We start from the raw sequence: 8,698 nt of genomic DNA, 5'->3' as shown, positions 1-8,698 counted from the left end.
ATAGGTTCAGCCATATTACATCTTTGTAGCATGGGCTGTACTGGCTTCCGGTTTTCTTTCAGGTACAATTCAAGATGCTGGTTATCACCTTGAAAAAGCTACATGGCACAAAACATGGTTATTTGTGGGACAACTTTTTCTTTAAGAATATCTGCCTGCCCCACTAGATCAGATAGCATGGACATGGTCCAAGTCGCCTCCTTGAAATCTTGTTATCTAGTGGGACTTCAAAAGCGGGCTTCTACCATGGATGTCCCTACTGTGTGGAACACGCTCCTACCAGAGATTCAGCAGGTCCCCTAGCCTTTCAGGAAGCCATTTAGTCTTCATTTTTTACTGAGGTGCTCAGATTGTATGAGTATGGAAGGAAAAGCCAGCTGGGCATTGCCCTTAAGGGGGGCAATTATAAGGTGACTAATCGTCCTCCTTTAGGAAGGACAGTCCTTCTTTTGTAAGTTCTGTCCTCTCTTGAAAAGTGTCCTCCTACATGTCCTCCTTTTCGATATTTGAAGACTAACCTATAAATCTCCATATTGGATCAATGCCAATCCGATCCATTGCATGAGATGTGACGTATTTGTATTTGACATGACGATTTGTCAAGGCTCAGTGCGGCAAGACACAATTATGGGACGCATGCACTCCGCACAGGAGAATTGTTTTGAGAGAGTGCACTGCGCACAAAAGTGCACCGCGTGCAAGTGGCTTTGTTTACTTCTTACCAAAACACAACACAGCACACACACACGCATTAGACTCACTTCTTTCTCAGTGAATATTCAATCATGCACAGGTGAGCACAATAATTCACATTTTATTAATTCATTATCTATTTAATAATTTCCAAATATGTATAATTTTATTTACAAGTTTATTCGCTTATGTTATTGTTTCAGTTTTAATAATTTTATTTATTCAATTGCTAATGATTTTTGGAAAAGTGAGAAATCGAGATTGAATGTTGATACTCGAGCTGCAGCACTTAGCGTAAAATTTAATATGAAGGATATTTCTTGTTCAGATATTTCCAGTCTATTGTTAGAAGATGATACATTGACAAAAAATATTCATTCAATGGAAAAGTTCTCATTTAAATAATAATTAATAGGCATGCAAGCATAATTACAATGGAAAATGTTATTGTTACAGATGTTTTTTATTACACATTTATCCTATTATAGTGTATTCTGTTGCAATGAATAAAATGTTTCTTTTATTTACGATATTTTTTCTTCAATTTATTTGTGTCCTCCTCCTCATTGTAAAAAAGTTGGTCACCTTAGCAATTACAGTGCAGGATTCGTGTTTGTGATTGTTTTATTTATTGGCTTTATGATTGTTGTAAGCAGCCCAGAGTTGCTTAAGATGCGTGGCCGTATAAATCTGTTAAATAAATAAACTTACATGGGGCTTCTAGTGATGTCCCCAATTATAGAAATTGATTTGTTATATCCTTTTAACAGCAACATTAGCTATTTATAAACATTGTCGTGACAGTTCCACATTAGAGTGGGGGTGTCATATTCGTTACTTCATTTTTATAATCCCTAATAATATTAACGTGTTACATTCTAGTGTGTTATGTGTCACCTTTAATATTCTTCTTATGTATACAATTATGTATACAATTTGTTGGGGCAGTGGCCCAGATGAAAATGGAATAACAATGCCACTCTCATTTGCAAATTCAAAAAATGATATTGTGGAGGTTCTTATATGCCTAATTGGAAGCTTCCCCTTTTAAAACAGATAATTGTCTGTTTTGTTTCTAATGAATTCCTGAATTGTCCCTTTGTTACCCTCTAATGTATCATAGAAGGATTGTAGAAGGATCTTGCCCAGATAACAAATCTATTATTACAGGTTATTACAGAATACTGTTGTGGATTTCTCCTTTTATTTGTTGAATTATTTTATACATTGCTAATCTGAATAGGTTAAATTGGGCTGGAGAGAAACTTAGTAGACCTATGCTAGTATTTTACTTATTTCATATTGCTTATAAATATTACTAATTCTAGAAAGATTATAGTGCAAATTCAATCTCATTTTATTACTACAACATTTGTTCTTTGTTGAATAATAACATAACTATAGAATTTTTTCATCCATGGATCTTAAGCAGACAAAGCTTTAAGACATTAAATTATACCTGTGCTTCATTCCATCTTCTGAAACAGCTACATATCAAGCACAATGACTGAATACTGTAGTAATTTAACATGATAAATGTTATTTCTAGCTAAAGATAGCCTGGCATATACTTTGAAACGTGATTGAAGCCAGGGTGTATGAATACCTATTTTCTACATAGTTTACCTATGGGGCTGTTCTGAGGTTAAAATGCTATGCCATGCTTGAGGAAAAATGAGATAGTTATGAATAATAACCTGCAGATCCTTTAGAGTTTAAATAAATGGAAAGGAAATAGATAATAGCTGCTATCAAAATATAATAACCCTTTGTTCTCTAGTCCTGTCACTAAATTTTATGCCTGGAAATTGTAGTGTGTGTGTGTGTGTGTGTGGTTGTGTTGTGTGTGTGTGTGTTGTGTGATATAGCAATAGCAAGAACCCTGAAATGTAATGTGATGCTGTTGAACAGGGAGGCAGAGTGCGTGCACACACAAAAGCAGGGAAATAATCAAGCACGCAGGGGGAGGGGGGGAATCCCCAACCTATGTTTTCTTATGCCCCTTTCACCTCAGTTGTCCCAGAAGGGCCATTCAAACAGATAAGCTCTGCACCACATATAGAAGCCCGACTGATTCAGGCTATTTGAGACCAAGAGAGAAAATTAAATTGAGTATTCAGGGCCGCTGCACATATTCTTGCTTTAATTGAACTCTATTCTATGGAAACTTTATTTTTTATTTATTTATTTATTTTGTCACAACAGTATATATAAGCATAAACATGAAAGTAACTATATAATATATAAGCATATATATAAGCATAAGTATGTAATAACTATATTAATTGGATATAATGAAAGGAAACAATAGGACAGGAATGGTAGGCACGTTTGTGCTCTTATGCACGCCCCTTACAGACCTCTTAGGAATGGGGTGAGGTCAATAGTAGAGAGTTTTTGGTTAAAGCTTTGGGGATTTTGAGAAGAGACCACAGAGTCAGGTAGTGTGTTCCAAGAATTAACAACTCTGTTACAGAAGTCATATTTTCTGCAATCAAGATTGGAGCGGTTAACATTAAGTTTAAATCTATTGTTTGCTTTTGTATTGTTGTGATTGAAGCTGAAGTAGTCTTCAACAGGAAGGACATTGCAATAGCTGATTCTATAAATGATTCTATGAGTTAAACACAGGTCCTGTCGAAGGCGGCGGATAAGGCGGACTAATTATGGACCCCAAAACTTTTGAGGAATGTCAAACCTTTAGATTAGTTTATTGCTGAATCTTACCAAGAGTTTATTTTAAAGGAAAAGCCTGTGGATAGCTACTTTCACCTGGTACTCTCTAAATCTGTCAGCCTGCAAACCAGACCCTTTCTGTGCAGCCCATGATGAGAATTGTAGTCCAACACAACTGCAGGACACGAGTTAGAGGAAGGCTGCTGTAGCACTGTTTAGCAGCTGTTCTAAATCATTCCTAGTCTACTTCATGGAGCGACTGAGCTCAAGAATCAGCTGGAAGACCACACAATGCTGTGCTCAGCTCTTAGTCCATGTAAGCTCTCATTGATTAGTTAGTTTATAGACATTTGTATCCCACTTCTGTCGTCCGAAAACAAGAAGTGAATCAAAGTAGCTTATGGTTTTTAAAAAAGGGAATTATAAAAAAATTTAAGTATCCATTGCTAAAAGATACATAATCAAAAGGAGCAGTATACACAGACATTTGAATAAATGACAAATTAAGTTGATTTTGATATAAGTACCTCATTTTTAAAGATCTAGGAAACAAGCACTTGCCTACATAGCCCAGAATTTACAAAAGTGCTCTCAACAGCTGTACACTCCAGCCAGGCTCCTGCATCTAAAACTCAATCTATCTGTGTTATACATTTAAATTGGTTTCATTATACTAGATTGACCATTATGGCTTAACACAAAGAATCCTGGGAACATTCATTGAGTAGGATGCTGAGCCTTTCTGCTAGAGTTCACTCTTCTGGGATAGACAATCAGATGCTTTTCTAACATTTCAGACTACAACATGCTTCCATTCATGTCCTCTGGGACAGACTGAAATTACTAGATCACTTTTTCCTTTTGGCCTATCCGCTGCCCAATATTTCCTGTGAAAATGGAATTTATCAATAATTCAGTTTAAGTTTGGGATGCTCTATAAACCATCAGCTGCTACAAAATGTTTCCTTTCTCCTCCACTGCAGTCCTTTCATAATGCAAATATATGGCAACCTTTTCCAATATGGCAAATTATTTCATGTGTCACATTCTTAATTAGGAGTTAAAAATCTAGCACTTCTGAAGGATTTTGAGCTGGATAATGTTGATTCATACTGTTAGGAAAAATGGCAGCCTATATAAATTACTGTGGTTATTATCAAGGCTTTTATCATTGCAAGCTGTTATGGCAGCCTTTTGTTTATTAAAGAGGGGAAGGAAAAATACAGGTAGTTCTCAAATTATGAACACAATTGAGCCAAAAATTTATGTTGCTAAGTGAAACATTTGTTAAGTGAGTTTTGCTGAAATGATAATGTGAAAAACAGTCATAACTCACTTTTTTCAGCGGCATTGTAACTTTGAACAGTCTCTACTGTCAAGGTTCCAGAAAACCCCTCCTGCAGAAAGACTCCAAAACCAACATCTTTCAAAGTTCTTTTACTAGCATAGGTACTGTAAACTGGCACAGTTGGAGGAAATCCGAAACTGGGGATTCCGGTTCGTCCCTCAGTAATACAAACCCCAAAATCTCCACCCTCATGACCCCTCTGCCGGTCACATTCTCCAATCCTCAACCGTCCCATATCGAAGCATCACTCCAGCTACTCCTTCTCCGGATGCAAACCCAGCTGATCTTGACTGGCAGAAAAATGTTATTATGTCTAATAATCCCTTGCATTACCACCCTCCTCTCCTCCTTTCCCACAGAGGAGAATTGTGGCAGCACATGGAAGCCTTCGGCCTAGTATGGCTTCCAAAGCTGACATCTACATGAACTGTGGTAAAACAAGGTCTACTCTATCTGAAAGAGATGGCAATGAATCCTTCTTTGTTTCGGCTTCATTTTGGAATACTTGGTTTCATCTCTTGCTACAGACTATAAAAGTTTATTTCAAGGATCAAAATGAAGGTGATAATCCAGTTATTCCTTACGTATCTATTGTTTATCATTATATGACACTGAACAACAGATAATTTGCATAGTACTAATGGTTCTTTGCTCTTAAGACTGAACTGCATGAGTAATAATATTATTGCATAATGATAATATTGCTTGTGCACACTAATCTGCAGTCAAGTTCACCTTGGGAAATTAAGACAGAGAACTTCTTTGAATTTGAAGCACAATTTTGAATTTGAAATTTGAATCGCGATTATCAAAACTTTGCTTTTGAGTTTATTTTCACTAACACAGTTCTGAAGTTGAATTATGCTTCTATTTGGCAACATTACCTTGTACACATTTTTTAAATACACCTACCCACTCATTCACCCACACATAAATAATATTGTGTAGAAAATGGGGGGAAAAGGGGTGGGGAGATTTTATGAAGTTGTAAATCTAAACTGTAAGAAATATAGGTTTAGATTAATTATATATTAATTAATCATCATTGGTTCAGAATAGTCTTATTTAAAAAATTAGGTGTCAGGTGTAGGATAAGAAATATCCAAGGACTGAGCTATGTGTAGCCCAAGGCCAAGCCAATTCCTTTCTATGCAGCCACTGATCATTGATGCTTTGTGGTATAATCACTGAGTCGAGGGAGTCCTTCAAGTTACTCTCAGCAGAAGCTTCTGGCAATTCTAGCTACTTTTATTAACATAATGGGATTAGACATAGAAACAAAGCAGTTCATAAGCAAAGTTTACATGCTAAATAGAAAATAGAAGGATGGGTGATACATGGGAAGTTCTGTTTTGGAGCATCTATATTGTTGCTGACTTTAACTTTAGGGTCAGTTGTCAAAGAGGATCCATGCAGGAGAAGATTTAAGGATGACTACAATTAATTAAAGTTTATTAACTAAATTCTAATACTTATAGCATTGGACAAATTCTTCCTGGACCACCTGCTGTGAGTCAAAGTAGCAGCAAGGAGAAAATTCCATTGATTGACTTACAAAAGGATTGCTTTCATTGGACAAATTTTATAGCCTTTCAACAACTCTCTCCCTTTGACACCCTGGAGTTGCTTAGTTTAGGTACAAATAGAATAGCTTTATAGCAATAGCAGTAGCATTTAGACTTATATACTGCTTCACAGCCCTCTCTAATAGCAATGGCACTTACATTTATATACCATTTTACAGTGCTTACCAGCCCTCTCTAAGCAGTTTACAGAGTCAGCATATTGTTCCCAACAGTCTGAGTCCTCATTTTAGCGACTGAGGAAGGATGGAAGGCTAAGCCAACTTTGAGCCTGGTGAGATTCGAATTGCCAAATTGCAGTCAGCCAGCAGTCAGGAGAAGTAGCCTGCAGTACTGCATTTTAACCAGAGCACCATCACAGCACTTATGTTAAGTACCTAGCGGATATTGGGTGGAAAATAATGATCTAACTAGGGTTAGGAAGTTTGGGAAGTTTGTTATCTTGCAGCTTGCAAACCAAATAGGAAGCGTTTGCTCTCTTCATAGTGTTAATTTAAAAAATAGGTCACTCACAAGATATCTATTTAAGTCATTTTCCAGTTTTGTCCATTGGAGCCTATTGGTTTACAATGTGTACTTGGGAAACACATTTAGATGTAATATCTTCCTGTATTCAATCATGTTGTTTCCTTTGGATCTATCCAAGTGAATCTGAAATTCTAAAAGATTTCATCAGCCATTCTGTGAAAATCAGAAAAAACAAGATAGAAAAAAAAGGGGAGGGGGAGCTTACAATGCAAGGTTATCCCCAATCCATTTTTCTCTAGGAGAAGTGACAGTTTTGACCCATCCACTCTATGTATTTCAATCAAGCATTTGCTCCTTCTCCTCTGAATAGGAAAGACCAGCTAAACTATTTTCTGGGTTTTGTCTTCACATTTATATTTTTTGCCATTGACAAACTGATTCCTCATTATGCCAGTGCCCTGAAATGTGTTTAATCTATCAAGAAGTACTGAAAAGCATCCGTTGTCTTCTATATCAGAATTAAAAATGGACGCAATCTTTTTTTTTTTGTTGTTTACATTTATATCCCGCCCTTCTCCGAAGACTCAGGGCGGCTTACAGTGTGTAAGGCAATCTTGAACTTCTAATCATCCAGTGAAGCATAAAGAAGAACTTTACATTCCTTCCATGCAAGAAAATAAACTAATTGATAATTGGACAAATCAACCCAGAGTTCTCACTTGAAGCAAAATGAACAGACTCAAATTATCCTACTTTGGACACATTACGCAAAGACTCAGCTCCATGTCCTAGCTATGAAGCATTACATTAAGCCAGGCTCTCTAGGGAAGGCTAGAAGAGAAGAACAAAATAGCAGGCTGAATGGACTCGGTTACAGACATGATAGAATGTTGAAAGACCTAAAGGATTACATTAAAATAGATTGTCATGGGAGAAAAAAAACCTATGTGGTTGCTAAGAGTTGACATTTACTTGATGGCACATAGCCAATCAATTACTATACATTCCTTTTGTTTAAGAGCATCTGCTAAGGTATATATTTTTTTGTGGGTTTTGGCATTCTTTTTAGCAGTTTCCCCTTTTTCAAATGAGATAACATGTTAACCATGATGATCTTCGATTTGCCAGAGGGTAGTGTCACACCTTAGGAGGGTTCCTGTCCAAAGTACAGATTGTTTAGAGGACCCTCTAAAGCAGGGATTGCTTAAATTAAACCATGATTCCATAATAGCAATGTTTTCATGCTGTGAAGTAGACTTGTAATTGCAGAGCAGGTAAAGAAGAATTTCACTGGAATATACATAGCTTCAGCCAAACACTTTTCTCCATTCCCAGGTTTGCTGGCTCCCTTTAGGGCACTGCACTGGGGATACACCATGCATCCATTGTCAATCAGCAAATCCTTGAGATTTCATCAGGACATGAAATGTGTGCTGATACCTCATTGAAGATGTTTTCAAATAACTTGCCATTGCTTATGCTTTACTTATTATTTAGGGACATCCTCAAGGAACTTTCTTGTTTTGTAAGTGATTTCCTCAGATAGTAGCAATTTGAAGCTTATCTTCTGCATTTAATAGCTAAGGCAGGGAGTTGCAATTTGTATGTGACAAAAGAGAAAAGTAACTTCACTATTCTGTTTATTCTTTAAGGCGTCACAGAATTACTTTGCTAGGTCCTCTCTGAAGGAGCCCCTGATAATTCTTATCTAGAACGCAACATACTGGCTGCTGTGTTGGTTCTCGTGGTAAAATCTTGGCAGCTATGGAGTAGAAGATACTGTGTGAATAATCATGCAGTATTTTCAAAGTCACCTTATTTTGAGAGCCCTGTTCTTCCTCATTATTACAAGATGTAGAAAGTGTCATTAGTAGCTTGTCAGGAAAGCTGAGCTGTTCTTTCAGCATGGATGTCATTGCCTGGTTAGCTC

The sequence above is a fragment of the Ahaetulla prasina genome, chromosome 2 (genome assembly GCF_028640845.1).
Source record: "Ahaetulla prasina isolate Xishuangbanna chromosome 2, ASM2864084v1, whole genome shotgun sequence".
NCBI lineage: Eukaryota > Metazoa > Chordata > Lepidosauria > Squamata > Colubridae > Ahaetulla > Ahaetulla prasina.
Note: the sequence above shows the minus strand (reverse complement) of the source record.